General features: G+C 37.2%; 1 pseudogene; it reads left to right on the top strand.

Moving 5' to 3' along the window:
• The first annotated feature begins 3,207 nt into the window (after positions 1–3,207).
• Positions 3,208–11,943, top strand: LOC122220743 (annotated as a pseudogene).
• The last annotated feature ends 1,356 nt before the right edge of the window (positions 11,944–13,299 follow it).

The raw sequence follows: 13,299 nt of genomic DNA, 5'->3' as shown, positions 1-13,299 counted from the left end.
TAGAGGAAAGTAATTCGGATCAGTGCTTTCAAGGAAATAGATGAAGATTTCTAAACCTGGGATCCACAGATACAGTCTCAAGTATCAGGAGAGTACTGAGAGAATTTTGTGCATACGCATTCTTTCATTTCAGAGATAATGTCAATTGTTTAAACGAAGAGTCAGCACACTCTTTCTCTAAAGGACTGGATGGTAAATGTTTCAGGCTTTATGGGCCATACAATCTCTATCAACAGCTACTTGACTCTGCCATTATAGCAAGAAAGCAGCCACAGGCAATAACAAAAAAAATTGACGCATGACTATGTTACAATAAAACTTTATTTAAAAATCGTGCGGGGAGGGGGGATTCAGATTAGGCCAGTAGACCAAAGTTTGATGACCTCTTATCTAAGTGAACATTTTACAACAGAATACCGTTATGAAACCTCACTGGTGTTTAGATTGTGTTTCGGAGAAGAATAGAGCCAAATAACATCAAGGCACAGTGTGTGAGTACGCCTTTATAAGTGATTCAAAAAGAGTAAGGTAGTGGAATAGGGAGTTCATTACACAGAACATGGCCTTAGAGGCATGCCAAACTAGAAAGCTCCTGTGCTCCAAGAGAGCAGTTTCACGTTCATATTGCTTTGTGGAAATACTGTCCCTATGCATGGCAACTTTCAATAATTTTCCGTCGGTAAATATATAAATGCAGTGTAAAGGACTTTTTTCTTTACCAGTATTTTTTTTTTTTTGGCATCATTTCGGGGAATATATGTTTATATTGATTTTCTCAACAAAACAGTTGAGCGGTAGTTAAAAGTAACTTTACTGTCACCATCATCACCGTCATCATCATCATTATCATCAAAGTAATAAAAAAAAAGAAAGTTTCATTACATAGGCATGATTGATTAATCATTGGCTAGGTGACTGAATTCATTTTCTAACCTCCCTTTCCTCCAACAGTATTGGGCTGAATCAAAGTTCCCACCTTCTAATCTGGCGCTTGTTCTTTTCAGTGAGCAGTTGTCTTCCTGAAGCTATCTAGTAGCCCACCTTGACTCACCTCAGTAGCATAATGAAGACAGTCCTATCACTTAGGAAATGCCAAGGGTTTTCCTGTGCCAGGAAATGAGGACAAAGACCATATATATTGTTTCTTATGCCAGAAAACCTTTAGGAAATGAAAAGAATGCCAGTGAAAGTAGAGCCTAGGAAGCAAGGGAGAATGGTGTAAAACAGGAGTTGCCAAACTTTGCTGCACACTGGAATCATGTGGGTATCTTTAAAAAATAATGATGTCTGACTGCTACCTTCAGATATTCTCATTTAAATAGCAAAGTGTAAGACCAAGGCATCAGGATTTCTTTTCTTTTTTTTCCCCTTAAAGCATACCATGTAAATCTAATGTCAAAAATGTTTGGAAACCACTGATATAAAGTCAGGTTGAAAGATAGACAAGGACTAAATCAGACATAACCTTATAGGGCAGGGTATAAATTTCTTCTAAGTGCAATGGGAAACCACTGGAAGTCTTAAGTAGGGAGTGATAGAACTCAATTTATTTTTATAATAGCTATATGATATACTGTGAAACACAGTGAAATACAAGAATAAGAATGGGACAATGAAGACCAGTTAAAAGGGATGCTAATGTTAGAGTAGACATTGAGGCTCTAACAGGCTACCTGGAGGGCAGCAAGGAGGAAGTCATGGCCAGCCAGGCAAGGTCAGAGGCCTGTCCTGGTAGCACTCCACAAGAAGCTCAATCAAACCAGACAGGCCCAAGATGATGGATACTGTGACCACATTAGGAAGAAAAAGCTTGAAACCCTGCTTATCACTCCAAATAATGAGTATTCTACCCCCTAGTTAACAATTGCAGATAAAAAGACAGAAACTCACGTCCCAGAGACGCAGCTGTCTCCCTCTCTTGAATTAGCCCACTCTCTTAGCTTGAAAGTGTACTTTTTGCTTTAATAAATTTTCCTGCTTATGTTACGCATCTGTGCTGTGTGTCTGTCCTTGAATTCCTTCTCTTCTTGAGACAAGACCAAGAATCTTCAGTGACTCTTCCGAGTCTGGCTGGGTTGAGGCCCCGGGGCCCAGGTCTCCCCAGTTCACCCGATGACACTAAGAGGATGAATCAGAAGACTTGATTTATATTTTTAATGTTTATTTATTTATTTTGAGAGATAGAGAGCACGAGTGGGGGAGGGACAGAGAGAGAGAGAGAGAGAGAGAGAGAGAGAGAGAATCCCAAGCAGGCTCCATGCTGCCAGCACAGAGCCCAAGTGGAGCTGGAACTCACAAACTGTGAAATCATGACCTGAGCCAAAATCAAGAGTCAGACGCTTAACCAACTATGCCACCCAGGCGTCCGACTTGATTTATATTTCTTGAAGCATGGGTGATACAGAAGACTGGTGTCTGTCCCAGAGCTGAAGAATTTAAAAGCCTGGAAGTGGGTAAAGTGGATGATGGTAGCCAAGAAGATGGCTTCAATGTGGGATATAATCTTTTCTATCAACAAGTCGATGTGCGTGTTTTTCCTCTGAACTAGGGAAAAGTGACCTTGTGTCATACCTCAGTCAGACAAAGGGACTTTGTCCAGGAAGTGTGGTAGAGACCCAGGTATAGACGGACAAACAAGAGTTGAAAATTGTCAATGGGAAAATGTCAGAGAACTACCAGTGAGCAGTCTTCAGTAATGGGAGAACCTCCAAAGAACCTATGCAGCCCACAACAGAAGAAAGAATCCATTGTAAAACACTGGCCAAGCCAGACAGTGTTTCACCAGCTCACAACAGTCCCAGGAAAGTAAGGCCATTACTGCCCCTTACTTTCCCTTCTCTTCTTCGTTCCATCTTGGAGGAGTAATGGCATCTATACCTTGATTTTATGAACTGTGGGGGTAGAGGATCAGGGGCAGAAACACGAGGCAATAAAATAGAAAAGAAGTCTCCCATATCTCCTATTCCTAGCAGGCGCAAGCAGGGAGAGTGGTAGGGCCCCCAGAAGTAGAACTCATCAATATCGTTCTAGTTTCTTTTTCTAATTATGAAAGGCACAACTTCCAGACCCTTTCATTTACATGGGGCATGTGACTATGTGCAACTGAAGAAATGGGACTGGAAATGCCATGTGTCGCTTTCAAACGGTAGCAGCGAGAAGACTCTGTGTTACCCTTGCACAGCAGCAGTAAGGAGGTGCCATATCAAAATGGCAGCATCCCAAGATAGATGGCTTTCGTTGCTGAGTTACTGCAAAGAGGAGTTACTACTTTGGTCTGGAGAGGACTTAGGGTAAGTAAACAAACAAAAACAAACAAACAAACAAAAACCCAAAACTACTGGGGGTTTGCCTGTTACCACAGTATAACCCAATCCATCCTAATTAATACAAGGATGGAAGAGTTAACCTAGAATAAAATTTGGAGTTTCTATTACTACTTGGGACTGAACATACCAGTTATTGGTCTAAAACTGTTTTAGGGATCAAAGAGCCTAGAGGGCTTTATTATCTCGGAGCTTCTTTGAGATTTCATCCAAGGGCAGGGAAAAACTAGCACACAGAGATCTGCAGAGCAGTTGGGAGACAAAAAAGCATATTGCTTTATTATTTCAGCCTCAAAATGCATGCTTCTATTAGGCTGATTATGGAAGGTTTCTGGAAATTCTCACTAGCCTAGATCAACCTATTTAAGAGATCACTCCATGTAACAAGGAAAATATTAGTGCATAGATTTTTAAAAACAGGTTTACTTCCTTTGAGCTTCAGATATGGATAAGGTTAATTCACAAAGGAATGGAAAGGACTACCACCCTCCAGGAGTTAAGATTTTACGCCTCTGGAAGATTTTTTATAACTTGAATAGGCTGTCATGCCATCAACTAATTAAAAAGACAATTTTCATTGCCTTAGATTACTGTTGGCCATCTCTGCCATGGCAGTTGGGATGGAACACCATCACTGCCTCAGTTATGCTATTTGAATATCCATATGCATTGTTTAATTGTGGTAGATTGCAAAAATGGCCACAATGCTCAGCTTTTGGTCTTCTCTGTCCCTTCAATCCGGCCTAGTCTTTTGAGTTGATTTGGACAACAGTCTGAGGTGGAAGGAACAGAGTTCAAGTCCTAAGCCTAGGCTTGGCCTGGCTTCTTGGAATGCTGGAGTTGCCATGTAAATAGCTCTAGGCTAGCCTGCCGGAGGGTGAGACGCGTGCAGCCCAATCACTTTTGTTGTCCCAGCTGGTGACCAGCCACCCTCCAGAGAGACCTCTGCCAGGCAGACCTTTAGGTGGCTGCCAACACATGTGGAATCCCAGCTACGACCAGATGAACTAGAAGAATAGAACTCCCCAGCTGAGACATGTATGCAAGACCCACAAGATTATGAGCAGAGTAAATGGATGTTTTGATTCATTAACTTTTGGATGATCAGTGAAATGATAAAAGTGGTTGAAAAAATAAGGATGGAATACATATTGTTTGTAAGGAACTCTGCTAATTAATTACAAATGGTGACAGAAAGGAAAGGCTTATTATTATGGAACAAATGCCAGGTGTCATAAATGCTACATTTAGGCAGAGAGGGTTAGGTTTTATGGCTGTGCATGTTTAGGTCTTGTATTAGTCAGCTTGGGCTGTCATAACAAAATACTATAGACTGGATGGCTTCAACAACAGAAATTTATTTTCTCACAGCTCTGGAGGCTGGGAAACCTAGAGTCAAGGTGCCAGCTCAGTGGTTCCTGGTGAGAATGTTTCCTGGCTTGCAAAGGATCCTCTTTTCATTGTGCCCTCACATGACAGTGTCTCCTCATCTTATAAGGGCACGAGCCCCATAGGATGAAGGCCCCACCCTTATGATCTCACATAAATACGGTCATCTCTGTCACATATATGTCTGTATACCCATGCATCTGCTTCTGGGCTCTCCATTTTATTTCATTAGTCTATCTCTGTACTCACACCACATTATCTTAATTATCATAGCTCTGTAATTGGTCTTTTTGCAAGTAAAAGTAGTCTTTAAATCAAATCATATTTGATAAAGCAAAATAGAAAATTAATTTTCAAAGTGCACATACACATCTTACTTGGCATTTTTATTATTTCCCTTCTCACATATTTTTATTTTTATGTTTTAGAAATAAATTGTCAACTAGTAATATTATTTGAATAACAAAATAGAAACAGTTAGATAAACTAAATGGCAAAGAATGTTTCAAGTCTATTAGATATTCCTACACTAAAGTTTTACTACAATGCATATACAAAGGCCTTTATACAAATTTTGTATTTTTCACTGCGCAATGCTGAGGAAGTATTGCTGTTATACTGTTTTACATTTGAAGTGCTTTATATTTTCTTCATGAAACAATGCTTTAAAGTATACATATTAAAACATAAAAGTTACATGTTAAAACACAAAAGAATGAAAAACTCAATTCTAAGAATATTACTGGTGGACTACTAGTATATTTTTTCATAATTTATACTCCAGCCGAAGCCAACAGATATAGATCATTTGCTCCCCTGACATCATGAAGATATTTTCCTGTATTGATAATTTTGTCTTTTCCACTCAGATCTTTAATCAGCCCAGACTTGATTTTATGTGTGTTGTAAAATAGTATTTTGATTTGTTGTTCAGATGGATACATTTGGTCTGAACAGTATTTTTGGAAGAGATTGTTCATCGTCCACCAATCTTTCAGGCCATCTCTGTCACGTGTATGTCTGTATAACTATGCGTCTTCTTCTGGGCCCTCCATTTTATTTCATTAGTCTCTCTGTGTACCCACACAACATTACCTTAATTATCATAGCTGTGTAATGAGTTTTAATATCCAATAAAGCAAGTCTTTGCACTAATTCCTCTATTTCAACACTGTCTAGTTATACGCACCCTCCGACTTTACATATAAATTTTAGAATCAGCTTGTCAATTTCCATGGCAAGAACATGCTATGATTCTGACTGGAATCATTTGGGGGGAATAAATTAATATAATTTATCTTTTCCCTTACATGTTGGTTAAAGTCTTTTAATAAATCTTAAAATTTTTCTCACAGAATTCTTGAACACATTCCGCCAGGTATGTTTTTACGTAGTTTGTATGCGTGGTGTTATTATAAATGTTACCTTTAAACTTTCTGTTTGTATTCTTACATTTATTACTGTAACTTAGGAACATAATTTATTTGACTATGCAGATTTTTATTTAGCAACTTCTCCTTACTCTTGTATTGATTGCAATAATTTATTTGTAAGTATTTTTGGTTATTCCTTTGCAAATGATTTGCAAATGAGTTTTTATTTCCTTATTCTTTCCAATCCTTACACAATTATTTCTTTTTCTTGTCATTCTGCACTAGTTAGAAACACTGGTAAAATATCAAATAAAAGAGGTATTGCTTGGAATCTTGGTCTTCTTTCTGAACTCAGAGGTAGAGGCTTCAGTGGGTTCTCACTGTGTATAAAGTTTACCATTGATTTAGAGTCATATTAAGGAAGTTCCCTCTGTGTCTAATTTTTCAATAACATCAACATCAATGAATTAAGTGCTCTTTTTGTAATTGTTGAGGTATCTTATGATCTTTAATTTCATAATAGGGCAATTTATATTAATTAATTTTTTCATATTGATACAACTTTATCTTCCTGAAGTAAAATCAACTTTGTCATCATGGATTATGCCACTTACATTTTATATATATGTTCTAAATGCTTTTTGCTAATCATATTACTTATGATTTTTGCATCTATGTTTCATAAATAAATTTTGCTCATGAGTTTCTTTCTTTACTATCTTTGTTGCATTATGGTATTAAAATCACACTAGCCTCATAAGTAAGTTTTCAGTGCCCTGAAAAAGTTTGATTAAGATTGAAATAATTTGTTACTTGAACACTGGTTTGACTTGATAGAGACTCTGTGCTTGGGATTTTCTTAGTGGAAATATTTTTGACTACTGATTCAATTTTCGAGTAATTACAGGACAATTCAGCCCTTCTAATTCTTCTTTAGGGACATTTGCTTATATATATTTTTTTCTGAAAATTGGTCAACCTAGTTGAATTTTTTAATTTATAGCATAAAATTTTTATAAAACTGTTACAAATATTAAAAATCCCAGAAATACCCAAATGAGTTATAACTTAAGTCCACACAAAAACTGCACATGGATATTTATAACAGCTTTACTTATGATTGCTAAAACTTGGAAACATAACATGTCCTTCATTAGGTGAATGGATAACAAACTGTGGTGTATCCATGCAATGAGATATTTTTCAGCATTAAAAATAAATGAGCTATCAAGCCATGAGAAGACATGGAGAAAGCTTACATGCATGTTGGCAAGTGAAAGAATTCAATCTGAAAAGGCTGCATACTGTATAATTTCTATTATAGAACATTCTGGAAAAGGTGAAACTATGAAGACAGTAAAATATCAGTGGTTGCCAGAGGTTGGGAGAGGCAGAGGTAAGGGTGTATAGAGAGCACAGGGGATTTTTAGAGCAGTGAAACTATCCTTCATAGTACTGTAATGTAGAGATATATATTACACATTTGTCAAAACTCATAGAATACACAGAACAAAGAGTGAACTCTGTTAACTTCAGATAATGATGTATCAACATGGGCTCATCAATCGTAACAAATATTCACATTAATGCAAGGTTTAATAATAAGGAAAACTATGCTCAGGGGAGAGAATGGGTGTATGGGAATTCTCCACATTTTCTGCTCCAGTTTTCTGTAAACTAAAACTAATAGAAAATAGTCTATCAACTTAAAAAATAAATAAATAAGTATTGTATTAATTTTCCTCTTCTCGTAAGATGTTTCCTAGTTCCTTTTACAATTGCATCAACCTTTAAACATATTTTTCCATTAGTATATTACATTTTTATAATGATGGAATCCACAGCTGTCTAAGTCTTGGACCTAGTTTCTTCTTTTACAAACTCTTTATGTACCATTGAAACACTACATTTTTTCCTAATTGACTTATTTTTATGGGTATATTACTTTGAGAGACAGTTTTAAGAAATGTTCTCATTAATGTTGATTTCCTTCCTGAATAACCATTTTTTAATTAGAGCTTTATTATTGTTGGCAAATTGCAATATTTTTCAAGGTCAATAACATTTGCTAAGCACCAGCTGCACCAACTCAGATAATTCTTAGCTTGCCTCAGTGTATTTTTGCTTAAAATGGTCAATTTAATAAATTTATTTATTTACAGTAACACCGCTGGTCACATAAATCCATCAGAGCAGATATTCTGCAACTTTAGACAAGTTCCATAACCCTGATATATTAATATTTTCCCAATGACCATGGGCAACAGAAAAGAACCAATTTAGGCAATTAAACAAAAGTATATGTCTCAGGACACCCTATTTCATGTTCTCTTTCCTTTTGAATGTAACCCATCTGCACAAAAATGAAAACTTATGTATATAGCCCTCTGGTTGCCTAAGAGAATCTGGTTTTGTTTTACTTGAGATGTTAGGTTAATATGATTTTCTTGAACTTCAGAATTCAATCCACCCTTTTCATTTTGGACAGAAATTTTCCCCTTAAATTACAAATGATCTACAAAGTTAAAGGAAGTCATAAGTTTGATTCTTTTGCATTGAGTTAAACAGCAAGTTGAAAATATCAGGCTTATTTTATAATATTCTCTGTAATTTAGCAGAAAATTTATATTCTGAGATTAGTTATAATTTTTTCTAGTATTTGATTCATATTTTTTCTTTTGTTTATTAAATTTGTGGGAACTACATGCATGAAAGTCACAGGAAAAAAAATCTATCGTAATACACACATTTTGAGGTTTAGTTTAGAATTCAAGTTCTTTTATTTAGGATAAACTCAAAACGAATTAAATTATTCCTGCTTAAAATTCCAAAATATTATGAACTATAATACTAACAGGAAGAAATTATGAAAATAATCTTTTCTTCTTTGATAATGTACTCATGCCTTGGACTTCATTGTACATTTTCACCGATAGATCTTGGGCACAGAATTTCTATTTAGCTAGTCTGGAGCAGGCATTTTTTTAACTTTCTTGAATAAAAAAATAAACGACTCATAGTTCGATACTTACCTTTTAAAAATGACCTCTGAGGTGCCTGGGTGGCTCAGTCAGCTAAGTGTCAGACTCTTGATTTCAGCTCAGGTCATGATCTCACAGTCCTGAGATTGAGCCCCCTGGTGGGGCTTCGGCTGAGAGTGTAGCCTGCTTCAGATTCTCTCCCTCCGTCCACTCTGCCCCTCCCCCGCTTTGTGAGGGCACTTGCACACATGCATGAGTACACAGGCACATGCTCTCTCCCTCTCTCTCTCTCTCTTTCAAAAAAATTAATAAATAAAATAAATAAAAATGACCTCTGAAATTCAAATTCTATAAAAAATTCTAAAAATCAAATGTCTACACTAGGTCAGTTGATGAGAAAACAATTGTGGAATTACCATCATTGAATCTGTCAGGGTTAATCAAGGGGAGATTCCAAACCAAGTAGTTTAATTGAGGACATTAATACAGACTACTAGCTACAGAGGAGGAGGAAGGTCTACAAGACAATCAGGGAATGGTGAAGACACCCAGAATTTCACATCAGCAGCCAAAGATTAGTGTCAGACAAAAGTCATTCTATCTATCTATCTATCTCTATATATCTATATCTATATCTAATATATATACATATATATACATACACATATATAAATATATATTTACATATATATATGTGTGTGTGTGTGTATATATATATATATATATATATATATATATATATATATATATATTGAGATAGGGAGGAGAAGAGAGAGAGGGAAAGAGAGGGAAAGAGAGGAGAAGCCCAAGCAGGCTCTGCACTGTCAGCACAGAGCCAGACACAGGGCTCGAACTCACTAACTGTGAGATCATGACCTGAGCTGAAATCAAGAGCCCGACACTTAACAGACTGAGCCACCCAGGTGCCCCAAAAGTTATTATAGAGTTGGAGAGACATCTAGAGTTGATGCTTCAAAGGCCCAAGAATACAGAGCATCTAGACAGAAGCTGGAACCACAGAGAAACAGCCACTCATGAAAGTAAGGCCCAGGTGGGGACTGGGATCATGGCAAGGATTGGCTCAACAGAAATTGTGGCCACAGAGAGAAGGTCTGCTAGAAAGGGATGGGATTATGGAGACTCAGTCTATGGTAGATATATAGCCAAAAGCCAAGAAAAAAGGCAGTGAAGTAACCTGGCTTCTCTCCCTTAGTCCTCCTCTTTTTCTATTTGGTCTCCCATTAGCCATATCTATCCAGAAAACAAATGGCAAAGGGGGTATGGAAAATCAAGTTTATGGAAATCAGGACCCTGAGACACTGAACAGAAGAGTAACAAATTAATCTTTTCTCAGAGTGAAATAGTCATGATCTGGGGGAATTTGACAGAATATCTAGAAGTAAGGACTAGGAAAAGATTAAGAAATGCAGGGTTAGGATATATATATGTATATGTATATGTACATGTATATGTATGCATATGTATAATGACTATCAGTAATGTAAGAGACAAATATTTACAGTATTAGCACTTATATTAAGTTTTATGTCAAAGAAAAATTCTCAGGGATGTTTTTAAAACATATACAAGTTCTTGCATCAGTAGGAAATCTTGTTTTATGAAGTTCTTGGCAAATTTCTTACAAGGGCAACCTCTTATTGACTGCATATGATGTGCCATCATGCACAGGGCTATACATGCACTTTCTTATTTCATCTTCACAAGAACTGTATGAAGTAGACACTATTGTTGTCATTTTGCAGATGAAGGGAGAAAGACTAATTGTCTGAGGTCACAGTGGTGGTACGTGGGAGAATTCCTATTCAAAGCCCTGTTTCCTGATCTCCAAGCTCTGTCTTGTTCACCATGTAATTCTGCCTCAGTCAGTGCTGCTTGAATGAAGTTTCATTATGTGTTATTCATAATCACCTTTCTGAGCAGATGGCTCTCTCCCACTTCCACAAAGCTGGATCACAATAATGATGGTTAAAATTAAATAGGTGTTTTATATTCAACCCACACACAGAAGATGAAACCATTCCTGCTTACATGAGATTTTAAAGACTATCTATGTACAGTTTGATCTCTTTAATCATCTGTAACTACTCTGTTATTCTCTAAGATGGCTAAGGGGATAGATAGACTGAAGCAGAGAAAGAAAGCATTCATCTACAGGCAGGGACTAACCTTCACCCAAAACAGCCTCCAAAGTTGCTTAGCTTCCAGGACCTTGCTGGTTTTGCCTTGCCAGTCCTAAAGTGGAAAAGCATTTGGTGGTCAACACTGACCCACATTGCTACCTTTCCCTGGTCAAAGGAGGCTTAGCTGATGACCATGTCCTCATCCTGCCCATTGGACTCTATCAGTCAGTGATGGACCTTTCATTCAGCAAGATGGTGGAAGAGGTGGAGGAGTATAAGACTACACTGAGGCTTTTCTCTAAGAGTTGAATGAAACGGTGTGTTTTATTTTAGAGAAATTATAAGAGCTATCACCTCCAGCTACAGGTCATTTTTGTGTGCCACTCAGCCACTGCTCCGTGAATGGCATTAAAGATACCTTCGTTACCCAGGCAAAGGAACAACAAATAGAACCAGCTGTTGGAAATCCAGAGCACTCTGACATCAAGCCCATTGCACAACCGAGAGCAACATATATTTATGTTGAACTTGACAGAGGAGAGAAACTTCTCCACAGAATTAAAAAAAAAAAAATTTCCCTTGCAGTTGAGAAGGAAGGTGCTGGCCAGTGAAGCCATTCTTAATATCCCTGACTGGTCTGACTGGAGGCAGTGTCAGACAAGCAAGGTAAGAGGTGACCCTGGCTTATAGCTTCTGGAGAGACTTTGAGCCTTTTGACTTCATTCTGGATGACTAAGCAAAAGGAAAGCCACTTTATGAGTTTCACAGGAAGCAGTAGCAACCTGTTTTTAAAGAAACTAGTTTCTCAGGAGACTCTCATGGAAACTGTCTGCAGCAAAAAGGCCTAATATTGAATTTTTTTTTTGAAAAAGTCACATTCTAGGTTGAAAACCTTATGTTAAAAGCCTGTCTCTTATCCAGCTCCAAGTACAGATTGTGTTTATCAACATTAAAAATAAAATCAAGAAAAAAAACCATTTAAATTATAAAATAAAATCCAAATGCTTTACCATGAAAAAAAATGCATCTGGAGTAGGGTTAACACAAAATCTGATATTTTTGCTTTATACTAAATTAGCAGGTATCTGGTTGACTATTTATTTATTATTAATTGCTGATACAGTGATACTGACAGGGTGTGTGTGTGTGTGTGTGGGTGTGTGTGTGTGTGTTTGCTGTAGGGAAGGGTGTAGCATGCTATTCCAGAACTCTTTCTCAAAATTGAATAAGACAATGGCATTCTAGAACGTGATTTTTAATGGGTATCAGTACTCAGAAAAATAAAAGATACGCTATTTACTAACCAAATTTCATCCTTATATATTCCTTTACAATGCTACCCAGATGACAAACTGAACATGTTTCTTGAAAAAATGTCCCTGGGGGAAAAAAAGGAAGTAAAGAGAAGAACCTCACTCTTCAGTTGCACCCATTCGGCATCATGAAAATCTGTGGGGCCAGCATGGCATTGGGCAAAGGGCACTTATCAAGGACTCAGGGGTCCCACCTGTGCTCCTCCTTAACTCTATGACCTTGGACATGTTACTTGGCTTCCTCTGATCACAGTCATTTCTCCACAGGGGGAAGCGACTACTTCCTGCTTTTCTACCTCAAACACAGGTGAGGTAGGGAAATGTAAAATGAGATGATTGATGTTAATATACTTTGCAAACTAAAATGATATAGAAGTTTAAGTTATCTTAAAAATTCTCCTGAGTTTTTCTATATTTGTCTAGATATATATACACTACTATAAATGTTTTTATATACAGACACACACACACACACACACACACACACACACACACACACACACACAGGTCTGAGAACCAAGTGCCATGCCATGTATATGATGCACATGTCCATGTTAAAATGCATGAATCATGAGGGGTATTGGTGGGGTGTGGAAAAAAGACCCATAAGTTTGATGGACTGTAGCAATTGCCTTGACCTCTATCTTACTGGTAATCTCTCTTAGCATGTCAAACAAATAGCAGAGGGAGGAGAATGGTGTGCCTTTCATTCAATGCTACAAAAGGCACATATGGCAGAAAATCAAGCTAAATTATCAAATTATATTGTAGTCCCCAAA

Source organism: Panthera leo, chromosome B2, assembly GCF_018350215.1.
Source record: "Panthera leo isolate Ple1 chromosome B2, P.leo_Ple1_pat1.1, whole genome shotgun sequence".
NCBI lineage: Eukaryota > Metazoa > Chordata > Mammalia > Carnivora > Felidae > Panthera > Panthera leo.
The sequence above is the reverse complement of the archived record's forward strand: the minus strand, read 5'-3'. Positions and strand labels throughout refer to the sequence as shown.